Source organism: Prionailurus bengalensis, chromosome A1 (genome assembly GCF_016509475.1).
Source record: "Prionailurus bengalensis isolate Pbe53 chromosome A1, Fcat_Pben_1.1_paternal_pri, whole genome shotgun sequence".
Classification (NCBI taxonomy): Eukaryota; Metazoa; Chordata; class Mammalia; order Carnivora; family Felidae; genus Prionailurus; species Prionailurus bengalensis.
This window is the reverse complement of record NC_057343.1, coordinates 39,629,779-39,650,087: the sequence shown is the minus strand read 5'-3', so window position 1 is coordinate 39,650,087 and position 20,309 is coordinate 39,629,779. Positions and strand designations below refer to the sequence as shown.

Here is a 20,309-nt window from a genome sequence, read left to right as displayed (position 1 = left end):
TTTCTTATGATGAGTATAAATTCTGAAAGCAAAATAAAAATCATACACCAAGATAAATTTCACGTACTTCTGTATTGTGTGGATATAGTTATATTAGCATGACCAAAGTATGGAGAAAACTATATACTTCAGTGGCATAAACTGTATGGTATGTGAATTATATCACAATAAGGCTGTATGTTGTTATTGTTTTGAGACCCCTTAGGAGAATGAACAAGCCACACACTGGAGGAAATTTCTGCATAACTCACATCTGGTAAAAGACTGGTATCTAAAATACACAAAGGACTCTTAAAACTCAACAATAAGCCAACAAACAAACCATTTTTAAAATGTTTATTTATTTTTGAGAAAGAAAGTGCAAGTTGGGGAAGGGGTAGGAAGAGAGGGAGACACAGAGTCCAAACTGGGCTCTAGGCTCTGAGGTGTCAACACAGAGCCCAACGTGGGGCTCGAACTCACGAATTGGGACACCATGACTTGAGCCAAAGTCAGATGCTTATCCAACTGAGCCATTCAGGTGCCCCTAAACAACCCAATTTTAAAATGATCAAAAGATCTAAGAGATACTTCACCAAAGAAGTTACACAAATGGAAAATAAGCATATGAGGTATTATTCAACATCAGCTATCAAGAGAGAATGGAAAATTAAAGCAATGATGTATCTCTGTACATCTATTAGGATGGCCAAACTCCAGAACATTGGTAACACCAAATGCTGGAGAAAATATGCTGCAAAAGAAACCCTTATTCATTACTGGTGGAAATATAAAACAATACAGCCACGCTGAAAACAGTTTGGCAGTCTTCTGCAAACCTAAACATAATTATCATATGATCCTTAGTGTTTACTAGAATACATTAAAAAGTATGTCCACATAAAACCTGCGCATAAATGTTTAATAGCAATTTAATCCATAATTGCCAAAACTTAGAAGACACAAAGATGCCCTTCAAGGTGAACAAATTGTTGTACAGTGATAGAAGAAATATATTCAGTGCCCCTCCAGGAAAAAGCTATCAAGCCATGAAAAGAATGGGAATTTTAATTTTGTATTGCTAAAGAAATAAATCTATCTGAAAAGGTGATGTACTATATAATTCCAATTATGTGACATTCTTGACCAAAGAAAACTAAAGATACAGTAAAAAGATCAATAGTTGCTTGGGGCACCTGGGTGTCTCAGTCGGTTAAGTGTCTGACTTTGGCCCAGGTCATGATCTCACAGTTCATGGGTTCAAGTCCCACACTGGGCTCTGTGTTGATGGTTCAGAGCCTGCAGCCTGCTTCGGATTCTGTGTCTCCCCCTCTTTCTGCCCCTCCCCCGCTCATGCTCTGTCTCTCTCTCCTTCAAAAATAAATGTTAAAAAAATTAAAAAAAAAAAGATCAATAGTTGCCAAGGGTTCTAGGGAAGGGAGAGGGGGATGAATAAATGAAACACAGGGAATTGTTAGGGTAGTAAAATTTTTCAATATGATACTGTTAGGGTGGATACAAGTCACCATACATTTGTTAAAACCCATAGAATTTACAACAAAAAGAATGAACCCTAATGTAAAGTATGGACTTTAGTTGATAATAATATGTCAATATTGACTCATTGATTGTAACCAATATGTACCACACTAATGCATGATGTTAATAATGGGGGAAACTGTATATATGTTTGGGGGTCAGATTGAAGTGGTATGTGGGAGCTCTATACTTTCTGCTCAATTTTTCTGAAAATTTCAAATTACTTTAAAAATAAAGTTTATTAATTAAAAAATTTTAATTTTCATATATATGTGTGTGTGTATATATATATATATATAACACAGATTATAGAAATGAAAACATACAAGAACAGAAATAACAAAATGGAAGGGCCCAGTGGTAGAGATGACAGTTGACTGAATCAGTGAACTTAAGGACAGATTCATAAAATTTGCCCAACCTGAACAGTGAAGAGAAACTAGACAAGAAATGGAGTTTCAAGGATCTGTGGGATAACAACAAAATTCCCAATATTCCTAACATCACAATCCCAGAGGGAAAAGAAAAAAAATGACATTAAAATACTATTTTAAGCAGTAATATAGATGCAAACTTTCCAAATTTGGCAAAAACACAAATTTATACATTCTGGCAGTTGACCAAATCCCAAACACGATAATCCCAAAGAAATCTGTGCCAAAGGCACATCATATTTACACTTCTAAAAGCTAGAAAAGATAAAACACAAAACAAAACAAAAAACAAACAAAAAGCAAAAACAAAAACAAAAAACAAAAAACCCACAAACCTTGAAAGTAGCTAGAGAGAAATGATGTAATCCCAGTAGGTAAAGAATGTCAGAGAACTGAATGCCAAAGAATGCATCTGAAATCATGGAGGGCAGAACAAAGTGATACACAGTTTTCCAAATGCTGGAAGGAAACAACTACCTATTATGAATTCTGTATCTGGTGAAAACTATACCCTCAGGAATGAAGGGGACATGAGGAAATTCTCAGATGAAGGAAAACTAAAGAATGTTTTGCTACAAGACCCACTTTAAGATTGGCTGAAAGAAGTTCTTTGAACAGCAAAGACATGATGAAAGAGAGTCCCAGAGGATCAGTGTGGTACGTAGGGCAGAAGTATACGCACACACACTACAGTGCCCTTTCCTCGTGGATTTTATGTCATGTTGGATGGTTGAAACTAAACTTATAACATCTGATAATCATGATAATATTTTACTAGAGAATGTCAAGGGATATAAGTGGAAATGAAATTTTCATACTTGACCTGAAGTGGTAAAACACAGAACATGTAGATTGCACTGTCACACATGTATATTGTAATACCCATAGCAAGCACAACAGATACAACGCAAATACAATACTCAAAAACACTGACTGTACGGATGGTCTCCAACTTATGAGGGCTCAATTTCGGATATGTCAACTTTATGATGGCGCAAAACTGATATGCATTTAGCAGAAACTACTTTCAATTTTGTATTTGGATCTTTTCCCAGGCTAGCAATGTTTGGTAGAGTCTCTTGTGATTCTGGGCAGTGGCAGCAAGCCACAGCTCCCAGTCAGCTACACAGTAACAAGGGTAACAATGATACACTTAGACCCATTCTGTACCTGTGCAACTATTCTGTGCTTAACTTTCAGTATAGTATTCGATCAATTGCATGAGGTAGTCAGTACTTTCTTATAAAATAGTCTTTGTGTTTATGATTTTGTCCAACTCTAGGCTAAAGCAAGTGTTCTGAGCACATTTAAGGTAGCCTAGGATAATTATTATGTTCTGTAGGTTAGGTGTATTACCTGTGCTTTCAACTTACAATATTTTCAAATTACACTAGGTTTATTGGGCCATAACCCTATCATAAATTAAGGAATATCTGCGGATAAAACAAGACAAAATCTTTAAAAAAAACTACTCAAGTAACACACAGGAAGTCTTGAATAGAGGAAACAAGAAATAAAGAAAATAATAAAAATGGCAGAGTAAAGCACTAACTTATCAGTAATCACTTTAGATGTATAAGATATAAATACACAAATCAAAAACCAGACATTGGATTTTAAAAATTGTCCCATATATATTCAAATTATAAGAAGCTCACTACAAATTCAATAATATTGACAAATTGAAAGTAAAAGAATGGAAAAAATAAATGCCATGTAACATTAATTTAAAACATTAATTTAAAACAGGGGCGCCTGGGTGGTGCAGTCGGTTAAGCATCCGACTTCAGCCAGGTCACGATCTCACGGTCCGGGAGTTCGAGCCCCGCGTCGGGCTCTGGGCTGATGGCTCAGAGCCTGGAGCCTGTTTCCGATTCTGTGTCTCCCTCTCTCTCTGCCCTTCCCCCGTTCATGCTCTGTCTCTCTCTGTCCCAAAAATAAAAAAAATAAAAACGTTGAAAAAAGAAAAATTTAAAACATTAATTTAAAACAAACGTAAATGGCTATATATATATATATATACCTATATGTAAATTAGACCATAGAACAAATAAAATTATAAGAGACATAGAAGGACATTAAATAATGATAAAAGTTCAATTCAGCAGGAAGACATAAAAGTGTACACACTAAAAAATAAAACTTCAAAAATACATAAAAACTGAGTTGAAAAGAGAAATAAACAAATCCACAATTACAGTTTTCAACACCCCTCTTGGAAACTGATAAAACTACTAGAAAGAAAATTAAAAAGGACATAGATGATCTGAAGAACACAATCAATAAACAGTATCTAATTGATATATATATTGAACAATCCACTCAACAACAGAATACACAATTTTATTTTAGGCACCAATAAGACATTCACCAAGATAGGTCATATTTTGTATCCTAAAACAAGCCTCAATAAACTTAAAAGAACTGGCATCCCACAGAGCGTATTCTCTGATGATAATGGAATAAAACTAGAAATCAATAACAGAAAGGCAACAGAAACCTATTGTACGTTCTAAATTATTCATTGATTAAAAGTAATATTTCCTAGTAGCCCCTGCTTCATTGTGTGTTTCTGTGTACCTGTGTGTGTACTGAACAATTTAAAGCAAACAAAAAATGCGATGTAAAAGTGTTTAGGATGATACTTGCAGAAGAATAAACAGAATTAGGCACCTAATTTCAGCTGGCCCACCCGAGGCCCCCTGAACGCCAACCCTAGTCCCAGGCGCGGTCCTGTTTCCGCTCCAACAAGATGAAAGAAACTATCAAGAACCAAGAGAAACTCACCAAATTGCAAGCACAAGTGTGCGTTGGTGGGAAAGGAACTGCTCGCGAAAGAAGAAGGTGGTTCATAGAACAGCTACAGCAGATGATAAAAAAAACTTCAGTTCTCCTTAAAGAAGTTAGGGGTACGCGTCAGGCTCTGGGCTGCTGGCTCAGAGCCTGGAGCCTGTTTCTGATTCTGTGTCTCCCTCTCTCTCTGCCCCTCCCCCGTTCATGCTCTCTCTCTGTCCCAAAAATAAATAAACGTTGAAAAAAAAAAAAAGAAGTTAGGGGTAAACAATATCTCTGGTTTTGAAGAAGTATGTTCACAAACCACGGAACAGTGACCACTTTAACAACCCTAAAGTTCAGGCATCCCTGGCAGTGAACACTTTCACCATTACAGGCCGCGCTGAGACAAAGCAGCTGACAGAAATGCTGCCCATTATCTTAAACCAACTTGGTGCAGACAGTCTGATTAGGTTAAGAAGGCTGGCTGAAGCTCTGCCCAATCTGTGGATGGAAAGGCACCACTTGCTACCGGAGAGGATAATGATGAAGTTCCAGATCTTATGGAGAATTTTGATGACGCTTCCAAGAATGAAGCAAACGGAGATGAGTCAACTTCTGAAGAAGATAAAACTTGAAGAAGTTACTGGGAGCTGCTATTTTATATTATGACTGCTTTTTAAAAATCTTGTTCATGGATCTGATAAATTCTAGATCTCTAATATTTTTAAGCCCAAGCCTCTTGGATACTGCAGCTCTTTTCAGTTTTTGCTTATACACAATTCATTCTTTGCAGCTAATTAAGCTGAAGAAGCCTGGGAATAAAGTTTGAGACAATAAAGTTCTTTGCCTAGTAAAAAAAAAGAGTAAACAGAGTCATTATTGTAATGATGGTTAAAATTATTAAGTCATTGTTTACCTTCTCCCTATAAATATACCTAATAGTTCTTATTTGGGTAAGGTGATTATTCACAAGTGTTATCTAATAAAAATACATCAATGTTCCAAGTTAAATCTTGTATTGAATTGGTTTATTAAACAAACAATTGGGGGAAATTAACAGAAGGTGGTCAAAATGTACAAATTTACAAATATAAGGTAAATAAATACTAGGGATGTAATGTGCATGATGACTATGCCTAACAGTGCTGTGTGATATACACAAGAAAGTAAATCCTCAGAGTTCTCACAACAAGGAGAAACATTTTTCCCCTTCTTTCTTTTCCTTTTATTGTATCCATATAAGAAGATGGATATTAGCTGAACCTACTGTAGTAATCATATTTGTAATATTTGTAAATCAAACTATTATGTTGTATGCCTTAAACTGATACAGTGATGTATGTCATTTATTTCTCAATGAAACTTGAAAAAAAAAGACAGAATCTCCCCCCCTCACACACACACACACACACACACACACACGGAGATATTTATATCTATATCTATACCTATCTACATCTAGATGGAGAGAGAGAGAGAGAGAGATAATACCAGTTTACTAATCCTGGAGTAGCAGGAAAGACATTGCCTATTCCTTGGAATGATTTTACAGAGAATGTAGAGTAAGATCAGAGGAAATGGGTGTTCATACATGTATATGTGTATGTGTACTGAATGCTAAGGGTAGCTGTACAATTTTGCTATGTGATTCAAATGTGATTCATTCACATTCAAATGTGATTGAATGCAATTTGAAAACTTGAGGGTTTACATTACCAATATTTAATATGCAATCATTTATTTTTAGTTTGGTCTAAATGAGATGGGATTTCATATCTTTTTAATTTTATTAACTTGGGCTGTTATGGACCAAACATTTATGTTCCCCCCAAAATCATATATTGAAGCTCTAATACTCAGTGTGATGGTATTTAGTGGGGCCTTTGGAAGGTAATTAAGCTTAGATAAGGTCATGAAGGCGGAGTCATCCTGATGGAATATGCCTTTATAAGAAGAGGAGGAGACACCAGGGCTTTCTTTCTCTCTTCTATGTGAAGATACAGTGAGAAGGCAACAGTCTGCAAACCAGGAAAAAGGCTCTGACAAGAACCCAATCATACTGGCATCTTGATCTTGGACTCCCAGCATTCAAACTTGTGAGAAAATAAATATCTGTTGTTAAGCCACCCAGTCCATGGTACTTTTTTTCTGGTAGCCCAAGGTGACTAAGATGGGTGTGATAGGTATTGAGAGGAGGAAGAATCTAGAAATCTTAATCTGCAGAATAAAGCAGATACAAAAAGTTGCCTGGCATTTTAATTTAAATTATGACATGAATGATAGGAAGTCAGGGAACTTTGCAAAAAGCCAAGGTAAGACTTTCAGGAGGAAGGAACAGCAAATGCAAAGCTTGTTGAATATTAATGAAAATACTAAGGAGGCTGCATATTCAGAGCATCAAAAGTGAAGAAGAGACTGTAGAAAGAAATTGATATTGGAGGCTGGGTTGGAGTCAAATTGTGCAGGGTCTTTTCAGACTCAATAATATGTTGGCTATTATTCTCCTTGCATACGCCATTAAAAAGTCTGAGCAGAGTTTGGTTTACACTTAAAACACTTTCTCACTGGGAGGTTGGGGTGGTGGGAATGGAATAAGAAAGACCAGGAAGGAGGCAAGTGTAGAAAACAATGTGAGAACTGATAGTATTGTGAATTAGGGTTATGTCATTGAAGGTAGAGAGTTCAAACTATACTTGTTGAGTAGCACTCACAGGATTTCCTAATGGATCAGACTTCAGAGACTTTTATATAAGCAACAAGATGGTTGGTGGTATCCTTAAATAAAATGAAAGACTGGGGAGAAACAGATTTAGGAGGGGGAAAAAAGAGCTCCAATTTGGACATGCTGACTTTGATATGTGAGTTTTGATGAAGACTGTCTCACTGACCAATTTTAGTCCTCTTTTCAATTAGGCTTCATCTTGGACCTGTCCTCAGCCTGCTTAGCCCAGTTTGGCAAGAATCTTGCCAAGGAAGTATAAGGAGAATCTCCCCCAAATGCCTGCATTGTTGATATCTGATGCCCCTTGATATCTGTTTAAAGTCCTCATTACAACCCTTGATATCTGATCACTTTGGCCTGCCTTTAGCATGAATCTTGTTAAGCCAACTTACTGAAAATCTCCCTATTCATGATTCTCTCCTCTTAGAAAATTTCCATCTACTGACCCTGTCACTTTTCTCTTTGGCCACGAATTCCAAATTGTGCTTGCTGAACTTAGAGTTGAGTTCAGTGATACACCAAAATCTCTCCTTCCTATTGAAAAAGTACCAGATCGGGGCGCCTGGGTGGCGCAGTCGGTTAAGCGTCCGACTTCAGCCAGGACACGATCTCGCGGTCCGTGAGTTCGAGCCCCGCGTCAGGCTCTGGGTTGATGGCTAGGAGCCTGGAGCCTGTTTCCGATTCTGTGTCTCCCTCTCTCTCTCTGCCCCTCCCCCGTTCATGCTCTGTCTCTCTCTGTCCCAAAAATAAATAAACGTTGAAAGAAAAAAAAAAATTAAAAAAAAAAAAAAAGAAAAAGTACCAGATAAAATTTGTCTTTACTGCCTTCAACAAGTGTCTGGATCTATTTCTCTTTAACAGTTTGCATTATTAGATTATCTCTGATAATCAGACACAAATGCAAATTTTCTCTACCAAAATACAATTTCTCTAAAGCAGATAGCCAGCTAGAATGAATTCCTCAATTCTTCTATCCCTCAGAGAAACACGCGCTGAGCAAAATGCAATCGCTGCATCCAGAGGTATGTCTGTGACCACTAGAAGTTGCCCATGAATTTGTAGCAAGCTGAGAGATGCTTCTGAAAGAAGCCAACAGCAATAGGTAGCTCTATGGTTCAATGGAAATACTGCTATCCACGGAAACACTGGCTGGCCCTGCATTTTATGTAGATGGGATCATTTTCTCTCCAGTAATTACACTCCTTTGAGCTTTCACCTCATGTACATCTTTGGCATTTCGACTCCCAATAACATTTCCTAATGTTAAAATTTACTCTATTGTGAACTTAACTCTGAATGAAAACATATTTATAAAGGAACTACTCTGCAAGGTACAGAAAAAATCACTATAAACAGTAGAATTTATTATAGTAAATGCTGTTTTCACAGGTGCAATAAAATTTGGTTTTAAGTTATATTGACTTACTAAACATAGATTAATATAGGTAGAGATATACATTACACTCTTAATTTATAATTCCAAAAGCTGAAGTATTTGTTCTTTAATAATACCGTTTTTCTTTTCCTTAATGAAAAACTACAAGTCATGTAACTGTTTTCATCACCGGCAAAAAAGCAGCAGGTGAAAAATCCTACTGTTGTTTCCATCCATAGATATAATGTCAATGGTAGTGGGATAGAATAAGACATCAGATTTCACCAGGCAAAATCTGTTACCTAGGACTGCTGTCCAAAGCTACCTGTCTTTACCTTGGGTTGATATCAGCCTGTAATGGTAACTGGTATGTTTGCTATTCAGCCTGACATATACTCCTTGCTGGTAATGAGATTTGGAAAGAAAACCTAATGACATTTCCTACCCAATATATCTGATGGCGGCAGAGTAGAAGACAATACTATGCAGGGTGTTTTTCCTTCCCCATGAAGAGTAATGTCACAGCAGAAATCTTTGGCATGGAAGTTGCTTACAGTAGACTTATGTCACTTTGAAAATAGCAGTAACAACAACAACAATAATAATAATTCCATGACTGACAGTGAATGGTATAGCAAACCACAAAATCTTAAAATAATTTAAGTGACAAATGACAAACATTTCAACTTCCTTGCAGTTTGTGGACATTCCCCCCCCCCTAAATAGTTTGAGTTTTCTGGTCCAAATGATTTATATTTTCTTAAGATAGAAAATCCTTTAAAGTCTCATGTATTAATAATAGAAACATACTTCCACTAAATCATAGGTTTTTCTTTACTTCTATGAAGTAGTGAATGATTTTTATTCAACCTGGAAGTGTTCCCTTCACTCTGTAACAATCAACTTAAATGTCATGAAGTCTCTAAAGCTTTATCAAGCTTTCTCCTTTAGAGTAACTGTTTTCCTCATACTATTTAACAACATTTGTTTATTAATTTAATACACTTATTGAGTGTCAGCACAGGTTTTGAGCAAGAAAATATAGTAAGTTAAGAGAGATATGTTCTCTTTCTAATAGGGTTCACATGCATGGGGTAAGGAGAAGTTAGAGTAAATAAACAAGATGACTGCAGATTGTGAGAAATGTCATGAAATTAACAAATTGGGTAATATATGACAAAATATGTGACTGAGTGAAGCATATTCAAAGCATCAATCTTCTGGAAAACGATCAGAAAAGACCCTGCTAAGGATATGTCCTAAGACCAAAGGATAGGAATATGGATGAATTGATGGTATCCAATCAAAGAGCATTCTGGGAAGTAAGAGCAGCAAGTGCAAAAATACTGAGGTAGGAAAAGACCTTGGCCTGTTCAAGGAACACAGAGACACCTGTAGGATGATCCTGAGGATCTTTCAGAGACAGGATACTACATCTTATATATCTTCTGATTCCTGTCTTCTAGCAAACACTTTAAAAGGAATACTACAAACTTTTTTGGTTCATAAAGAATAAGCAATTGAGATATAGGTTTATAAAGCTAACAGGTTTTTAAAAAATATATCATCTTGTGAAATGACATTAACATAATAAAATAACTAACAACAAGATAGGACGATGTATAATTTTACTAAAAGTGTGTGGTAGAGGCAACTGAAGTAATTACATGATAAGAGAAATTGGTATCATTTTTTAATAGTCAAGAAAACTGTATTATTTTTGAATAAGGAAACAGATTTGAGCTTTCCATTATGACTGAATCTTTAATTTTAGTAAGAATCTGTCAATTTGAGATTTGATTGATAACTTTTAAGCAACATTTTTTTTAATGGTGGTTAAGGGTGAGTATGTTTGTATGTTTCTCTTATATTGAGAAACATAAAGTAAAGGCAATTATTAGTTAATGCTGATGTACTAGATCTAAGAAGTGTATATGCTGGAGGGAAAAAAAAGCAAATAACTTAAGAGTGCTTAGAAAGGTCTTTCACTATTGAGGTTGGTTTTACACACTTCCTTTTCTAAGAACTTCTCACCTTGTGCCATGTCCTTCATTTATGACATATTTATGAGTAGTAGTTTACATGACGCTTTACCAAAAAGAATAAACATATCTAGAACATTTTTAGGATCAACAAGATTTTTGGAAATACTCTGACCATTTTTCAGTTAAAACATCATGGTCTTCTGCGTAAGCTAAAGAATATAGCTTATTAAAATTAATTAATTAAAAAATCAAAGCTTTCTTATATTAGTAATATTTACTGAGACCACAATAAACATTTTTGAATTCGTTTAATCATTGAAAAATGTTTTAACAATATTAAATTTACTTTTAAGGAATATAAGTTCCTGTGAAGATTGGGTACCCAATTGGTAAACATTTTCCTTTGATGCTATTTGTTTTCATTCATACAGATTTTTAATATAGATCATCTAATTTTAATGTAGTACTGACTTTTGTATGCTGGAAACTACAAACAGCTCCAGGGTAGTGATTCTGTTGAGGAGCTGAGGTTTTTATTGAACTTACTGAGATTCTCAATGTGTTTACTCTGTGAATATATTTAGTACATAAGCAAGACATTAGGAAAAGAAAGGAGAAATGGTTGACTTGTTAAGATCTTTTATACGGTTATCATGTGCCTCTCGTATTCTCAAAAATATTAAACATGTTCAAAGATATAGTATTTCTTTTCATCTTCATTTTCTCTGTAGCTCTTAGAGCTATAGCAAACATAGTAGGTACTTGATAAATACTGTGTGAATTTAGTGTGTCATTCTTGAACGATCTTTTTTTTTTTCTGAGAAGTTACCTTTAGTTTTTGATTCCAGATGGAGACTACTGATCAATACCTATTATTTCCTAGAAATGGGGCAAGAGAGTAGCTGTTTATTGTAAGGATAAAGCCCACAGACATATTTTGTATTCATTAAATACAAAGAAAATTATAATTTAAGCCCTAACTTAAAAATAATTAATGGATGAACACGTGAAAATCTATCCCTGGGATAAAAGAATCTAGATTTGCATTGTTCTGGATTAAAAGATAGAGACTAGGTAATATTGTTAAATATAGTATTAAACTATGTCTAATATGTAAAAATTAAAAGTGCATTTATTCTTTATTCATTCATTTAAAAATAATATAGATTTTGTCCAGCACTGTTGATGCTAGAGAAAATGCTTTGAAGGAAACATAATTTTCTTAGCCTTATGGAATTTATGTTTTATTTGGAATGAGGAGTGGGAGAAGAGGATAATAAATGAATGAATGATTAAATTTATTATAAGCTAAACAGTTAAATTTACTAAAAAGAAAAAAAAAACAGGTTAGGTAAGGGAGATTATAAACTGCCAGGTGTGAGCATATTGCTATTTTATAAAGACTTCAAAAGCACTGTAACTAGGGTATAAAGAGTAGCCAGGAGAAGACCTCATTGCTAGAGTGTGATATGAGCAAAAATTTGACAGAAGAGAGGAAGTGAGCCACATGGCTGCATGGGGACAGAGTGCTGAAGGCAAAGGCCCTGTGAAGAGTGAATACTTGGAGTGTTCAAGAAGCACAGAGATCCAATATGGCTGCAGTGGGAGTGAGTGAGCTGGATGTCAAGAGAAAATGAGATTGGAGGGATAATTTCAAAACACTAGGCACTACTTATTCCAAAAAATACACAGTTTTATAACAATAAACTTATTTTGTAAGTGTTCTCTGGTATCTTTTATATACCAAGCATGCTGTTAATTGCTTACTATGAATACTATTTAATTCTCATAATCATCCTGTAAATAAATCTTAGAGAGGTCATATAATTCAGCAAAGTTATGAAACAGGTAAGTTCCTGAAGAGAGGCAAATTTGTAGCCAATATTGTTTTTTTCTTTTTATTTATCTTGAAAATTATTTATCACTTATTAGTTTAATTCCTTTCTTTTACCTGTCTATATTGGATGGAATGATCTAAGTCAGAACAATATTTAGTATGCAACTAACAGCAGCCTTGTCTCTACGGAAGTGGCTGAAGTATGCTGCAAAATTACATTCTAATATCCGATTCATTGAGCTGCACCCATTTGTCATGGCATACGATAAGTATCTAGCAACACCACTTCTGCACTTATGACCTGTTCAAATTTTATGCCCTATACAAGTGTTTGCATGCTATATAAATCCAGCTGCAAGCTGAATATCTGTAATCACAGTTAAAAATTAATAAATTAATGATCTAAACTCACAGTTTAAAAGTAATGATCCTTGCACAACAGAGGAATAAGCACTAGCTAGGTGAGCAAACTGAATGCAAGTTTGATTCTGAATTCATATTTTACCCAAATATAATTGCTTCTGATAAAGACCAGTTTCAGAGGAATTGCTCTTCATTCAGTGCCTTTCCATCACTCCAAAACGTAAGACGAATGGAAAGGGGGATTGTGTGCTAGTGCTTAAACAAAGTGAGAACATAAAGGAAATTTGCCTATCAGTGGATCTTATACAGTTCAGATAGATTGTTGATGTACCAGAAGGGTCTTTTGAATTAAGTCACCAGTCATCTGAAGCTCTTTCAGAAGTTTAGACAGCCCAGCAGTGACTTGCAATTTCTGATACCAGTGACAAATGACCTAAATCAAAAATATTGGATTTGCATATTCATAATGCAATTTGAGTACTAATGCTCTTGACCGCTAGGGAACTCTTGATATAATTATGTTAATTTCCAATATGTTTCCCAATGTTCTCTCTGTACCAGTGATTGCTTACATGAAAGTTAATATTTTATATTTAAGATAAAGCATGAAAATAAATAGCACTATTTGTTTCATAGAAGCTGTATTATATTAGAAAATGTATTCACATAGGAAATACGAAGATAATTGACAGATTGTAGCTGAACTAATATTGAATTTGTTTATATTTAAATTGCCTTTAGATCAAAGTCACTATATTGTAACATTTCTGTGAAAAATGCATTAGCTAGAGAATACTGCAGTTCGTTTGGCCACCTTAACAATTGATGCCATGGTTTCTTGAGCAATTTGACTGCAGCAATATACATAAAGGATATAGACAGACAAAAGAAATGAATTGACATGCCCCTGTCCAGTGCAACTCAGAATAAAGCCTTGACAATTATTAAGCAAATCTGTGAATAATTAATAATTAATGGTGTGAATACATACAGTGCCTGAAAACTAAATAATATAAAAAACACCTTTTGTTCAACCTACAAACATAAAATATAATTCAACTCTGAATGTTTCCATCAGGTTACAGGCAAGTAGATGTGCATATCTCAATGAAAATACAGTCATGTTCTCTTCTTTTTGAATATGCTCGGTAAATTCCTCTGAAGGAGAGGTTAAACAAATTTTTCCAATTTACCTTGGTTTCACCAAACAAGAATATCAAATATGTCTCACTATAATGCATATAAAATATTTAATACATCCAAAACACTATGTGACACAGTAAGGAATTAAGTTCCTCTTTTTAAATATAATTATTGAAAATAGAAAGGCATTAGAGTAAAAATGAACAGAACAAATACATGCATGGTTATGGATTTGAGGTATTATGAGTGATAATGTGTTCATTGTATGATGGTCATAATGTTGAATTTAGCAGACCAATTTTATTGTGTAGATTAAATAAAGATAGTAAAATTCTTTCTAAATTTCGGCTACTTAATAGCAAATGTTCTTATTGAACAAAAAGAAAGGACTTGCTGATTAGGAGCCTTGAGTTCTAAAGCTCTGTTTTATAAAGGTGTCTGAGAACTTGCATAGAGTAATGTTTGAGTGCCTCAGTGGTAACCTTAAGAATAAAAAGTCATTGCTAAAGTTAAGAAAAGGACATTTTTGTTCAGCAAGATCTAACTAGAATGAATAAAAATGAGATCATTAATCAAAACAATGCCAATGTCCAAGAGATTCCAAAAATTTAGAAAAGAAGGGTATTTCTGCATGAAGGAACACATGTCAGAGAAGATAGAGGTAAAAAGGCCCAAGAATTGAAAAAAAAATCACCAAGAAGCCACTGTGAAATAAATTTGCATAATGTTGCATTTCACCTTTCCCCAGGGAAGAGGACATTTGATCAGCCCTAGCCAGGCCATCCTTTGTAATTATAATTAGTAACTATTAAATGTAAAATTAAGTAGCATTGTATAATTGTGTATATTTAACTGTCTCTGTTAATGTTATACTAAACACCCAAGGGAAAAAAAAAACAGAAAAACTTTACAGCCATATTATTTTATATCAATTTATATTCAACTTAGATACTCAGTGCAATATCTAAATTGAAAAATTTAATAGGGTATGAACTAACCAGTATTTTCTAAGAACTTTTTGCCACTTTACATTGGTCAAAACATTCTTACTTCCTGTATATTAGTTTCTTCAAGAAAGATAACAAAATAGAGAAGGTTTTAGTGGTAACAATATAAAGTAACCAAAGACAATTATCTAAATTATATCTTCCAACATACAAAGAAGTTGTAGAGAATGATAAAAAAATTGTCCTGAAAAATTAAATTAAGGAATCATAAATTTTAAGATTGAATCATTAACACAGATGATGAAGTAAGTTTTATTTCCATGTATAAAAAGCAACTGATGCTAATTATTTTGAAGTGTTTCTTTTTTTATTTTTATTATTTTTATTTTATTATTTATTTTTTAAATTTATGTCCAAATTAGTCAGTATATAGTGCAACAGTGATTTCAGGAGTAGATTCCTTAGTGCCCCTTACCCGTTTATCCCATCCCCCCTCCCGCAACTCCTCCCGTAACCCTCAGTTTGTTCTGAGTGTCTTATGTTTTGTCCCCCGCCCTGTTTTTACATTATTTTTGTATCCCTCCCTTATGTTTATCTGTTTTGTCTCTTAAGTCCTCATATGAGTGAAGTCATATGATTTTTGTCTTCTGACTAATTTCACTTAACATAATACCCTCCAGCTCCATCCATGTAGTTGTAAATGACAAGATTTCATTCTTTTTGATTGCCAAGTAATACTCCAGTGTGCACACACACACACACACACACACACACACATATATATACCACATCTTCTTTATCCATTTGTCCATCGATGGACGTTTGGACTCTTTTCATACTTTGGCTATTGTTGATAGTGCTGCTATAAACATTGGGGTGCATGTGTCCCTTCGAAACAAAACACCTGTATCCCTTGGGTAAATGCCTAGTAGTGCAATTGCTGGGTCATAGGATAGTTCCATTTTTAGTTTTTTGAGGAACCTCCATACTGTTTTCCAGAGTGGCTGCACCAGCTTGCATTCCCACCAACAATGTAAAGGAGATCCTCTTTCTCTGCATCCTCACCAAATCTGTTGTTGCCTGAGTTGTTAATGTTAGCCATTCTAACAGGTGTAAGGTGGTATCTATTGTGGTTTTGATTTGTATTTCCTAGATGATGAGTGATGTGGAGCATTTTTTCATGTGTCGGTTGGCCATTTGGATGTCTTCTTTGAAGAAGTGTCTATTCATGTCTTTTGCCCATTTCTTCACTGGATTGTTTGTTTTTTGGGTGTTAAGTTTGATAAGTTCTTTATCAATTTTGGATACTAACCCTTTATCTGATATGTCATTTGCAAATATCTTCTCCCATTCTTTCAGTTGCCTTTTAGTTTTGCTGATTGTTTCCTTCACTGTGCAGAAGCTTTTTATTTTGATGAGGTCCCAGTAGTTCATTTTTGCTTTTGTTTCTCTTGTCTCTGGAGACATGTTGAGTAAGAAGCTGCTGAGGTGAAGGTCAAAGAGGTTTTTGCCTGCTTCCTCCTGGAGGATTTTGATGGCTTCCTGTCTTACATGTAGGTATTTCATCCATTTTGAGTTTATTTTTGTGTATGGTGTAAGCAAGTGGTCCAGGTTCATTCTTTTGCATGTGTCTGTCCAGTTTTCCCAGCACCACTTGCTGAAGAGACTGTCTTTATTCCATTGGATATTCTTTCCTGCTTTGTCAAAGATTAGTTGGCCATACGTTTGTGGGTCCATTTCTGGGTTCTCTATTCTGTTCCACTGATCTGAGTGTCTGTTCTTGTACCACTACCATACTGTCTTGATGATTATAACTTTGTAGTATAGCTTGAAGTCATATATGAACAACCCAATGCTAATATCATCCTCAATGGGGAAAAACTGAGAGCTTTCCCCCTAAGGTCAGGAACAAGACAGGGATGTCCAATCTCACCACTCTTATTCAACATAGTATTGGAAGTCTTAGCCTCTGCAATTAGACAACACAAAGAAATAAAAGGCATCCAAATCAGCCAGGAGGAGGTCAAACTTTCACTCTTTGCAGATGACATGATACTCTACATGGAAAACCCAGAAGATTCCACTGAAAACTGTTATAATTGATTCATGAATTCAGCAAAGTTGCAGGATATGAAATCAATGCACAGAAATCAGTTGCATTTGTGTACACCAACAATGAAACAACAGAAAGAGAAATCAAGCAATCGATCCCAGTTACGGTTGCACCAAAACCCATAAAATACCTAGGAATAAATCAAACCAAAAAGGTGAAAAATCTGTACACTGAAAACTATAGAAAGCTTATGAAAGAAATTGAAGAAGACACAAAAGAATGGAAAAAGATTCCATGCTCTTGGATAGGAAGAACAAATATTGTTAAAATGTCGATGCTACCCAAAACAATCTACATATTCAATGCAATCCCTATCAAAATAACACCAGCATTCTGCACAGAGCTAGAACAAATAATCCCAAAATTTGTATGGAACCAGAAAAGACCCCAAATAGCCAAAGCAATCTTGATGATTCTTTTAAATCAGTGGATGAAGAAATAAACAAGGTGCCGTGATTTCCAGATTTTATTCATATGCGTTTCAATAAGATAAATATTAGATGATGTACTTAATGACTGAAGGTTTCAAATAACCAGAGAATACATTATCTTTTTGAATAATCATATTATTAATATTATTATTAATTTTAGAGCTTTTATGTAGCTCTATTGCATACATTAGTTATAACACAACAATTTACATTCTAGCTTTATACAGTTGAGAAAGAAGGGTATGTTCAAGTTTTTAAAAAATAGGTTTTATTTGTTAATGCCGCCTCTATCTAGATACATTTAGAGCAGTTTATATATGGAACTGTCAAGTTCAATTCATTTACTAATGACTTCCATATCTTTTCTGGCCTAAATTTCATTGAACATCAGTTGAATACTATTGGATACATAGAACAGATCATTTCCAGCATGTCACTTTTCTGCCAACAAACAATCTAAAAACTCATTATTCTCTACATCACATTCTACTTTGGGTGAGCAAATTTCACATTGTGAGACAATGTCAACTATGTGTTAAACTGATGGTGGAGGTTCATGGATTTAATTTGCTAAAGCCACATATTTTTTTTAAAAATGGACTCAGAGAAGGTAACTTCAATCCTTATACCCTCATAAAATATGATGGGCAAGGAGAACTGCATTACTGCTTCAACAAATTTGGTATTAAGTATGAAGGGTGGGTGAGTTTTAGATTTAGTTTAAAACCTCATCTACTTATAACTATTATAACCAATATCAGGATGAGTAGTTATATAAAGCCCATTTATATGTTTATTTGCTTTAACCGAGAAAAACAAACAAAAGCATAAAGGTGCAAAACCACACATGCACACATGCATATCTACTAAGTAATGTAAGAGGCTATTCATCCAATTTTTAGCGAGAGGTCATATGCATACTATTCACAAAGATAAATAACAGTGATTTGTGGAAATAAATTATTCTTATAGCATAAATTCACTTCATGTTTTTAAATAGAGTAAATACTTCTACAGAACAGAAAATGTCATGCATGTCTCTTTCTCATTTTCCACCTCCATTCTACTTTTCCAAGTCAGTTTTATGTTCTAAAAAGTAAAGCAGGGAGCAAGCACATGAGTTATGACAATCTCCCTAAGATGTTTCTAATTAGAGCCCTTTCACAGCACTCATTTTGCTTACCACCATTGTCCCTTCCCCCCAAATTTTGTACTTATTCCATCACCTCAAAAACATTTTAACGTCATGGATCTAAGCTACAGCAGCTTTTAATATTACCCCCAATTTCATTTTATGCTAAGAACCATTGTTCCTTTTGACATGTTCATTCTTATTGGTATCATTATACATTTTACCAGAAAGTGAAATTTTAAACCACTTTAAGAGACAGTGTGTTTTTGCATGTCTGTATGTGTGTACGTATTCACATATAAACAGAAGCAACTTAGAGCTAGATTTAAATGAAAGTGGTAAGCTGTCAGGTGGCTGTAAAGTCTCTAAAAGACTTACTCATATTCACGGAGAATGTAAACCAAAATGAGTTTACTTTAAACAGTACAAAGCACATTCTCTTGCAAAAACATTAAATGTGCATATATACATTTCAATAATTACATATCATTTTAAATATTTTAAATATGAATAAGAGGAACTCTCATTTCTAGCACTCTGCTTACCTATACCCCGACCAAACCTGCAAATGTCACCTTCACAAATTTTGAACCTATGAAAACTGAAACTTTAGTTTATCCAGTTCAGTAAATTATCTTTGTGTTCAATATTTCACTTTGTTCTGGTCTCTGCACAGTATACGTTTTGTGGTAGTTTGTGAAACATAGAAGACAAAAGCCAGCATTTACCCAAAGGAGGCATTCAATTGAGGAGAGCACCTCCCTCTGATCCATTTACAGAACTGGGAAGACATAGCTATATTCTTAGTGTATCTAATCAGAGTTCTACACAAAAAAAGAAAGAAAAAAAAGTAATCAGAAGGACATTTGAAGAATAAGATTTGAAAATTTTTCACAACTTATAAGACATTCTGATCCATAGATCCCAATAAAACCATGAAAGATAAATAAAAATGAATCTACGCCTAGAACATCCCAATAAAACACAAATTCAAGAAGAGAAAGAGGAAATCTAGAGAACAAATAGAAGTGGCAGAGGGTAGGGGTAAAGGGGTAGGGAAGAAAGATGATAAAATGTCTTCTGATAAAATGTTACATTTACTGCTGTTTTCTTTATTTTATTTTTTTTTTTTTTAAATTTTTTTTTTCAACGTTTATTTATTTTTGGGACAGAGAGAGACAGAGCATGAACGGGCGAGGGGCAGAGAGAGAGGGAGACACAGAATCAGAAACAGGCTCCAGGCTCCGAGCCATCAGCCCAGAGCCCGACGCGGGACTCGAACTCCCGGACCGCGAGATCGTGACCTGGCTGAAGTCGGACGCTTAACCGACTGCGCCACCCAGGCGCCCCTTACTGCTGTTTTCTTATCAGTGGGATAACATACATATATAAATTTTCTTAGAAAACATGACTTTCCACTTAAAACTTAATTACATTTCATAATAGAGCAACAAAAAATTTATTTTTAGAACAATGGAGAAATTTTGCCATCAAAAGACCTCTTTAAAGAATATTTTAAAAGTTGTATTTCATA

The 20,309-nt window shown here is 34.7% G+C and overlaps 1 long non-coding RNA gene and 1 pseudogene across 1 annotated transcript in view; both read left to right on the top strand.

Annotated features, from left to right (window-relative positions):
• LOC122483328 overlaps positions 1 to 20,309 on the top strand; it is a 70,681-nt gene that overhangs the window by 4,468 nt on the left and 45,904 nt on the right. The gene's annotated exons all lie outside the window — the stretch shown is intronic.
• LOC122483319 lies at positions 4,504 to 5,561 on the top strand (annotated as a pseudogene).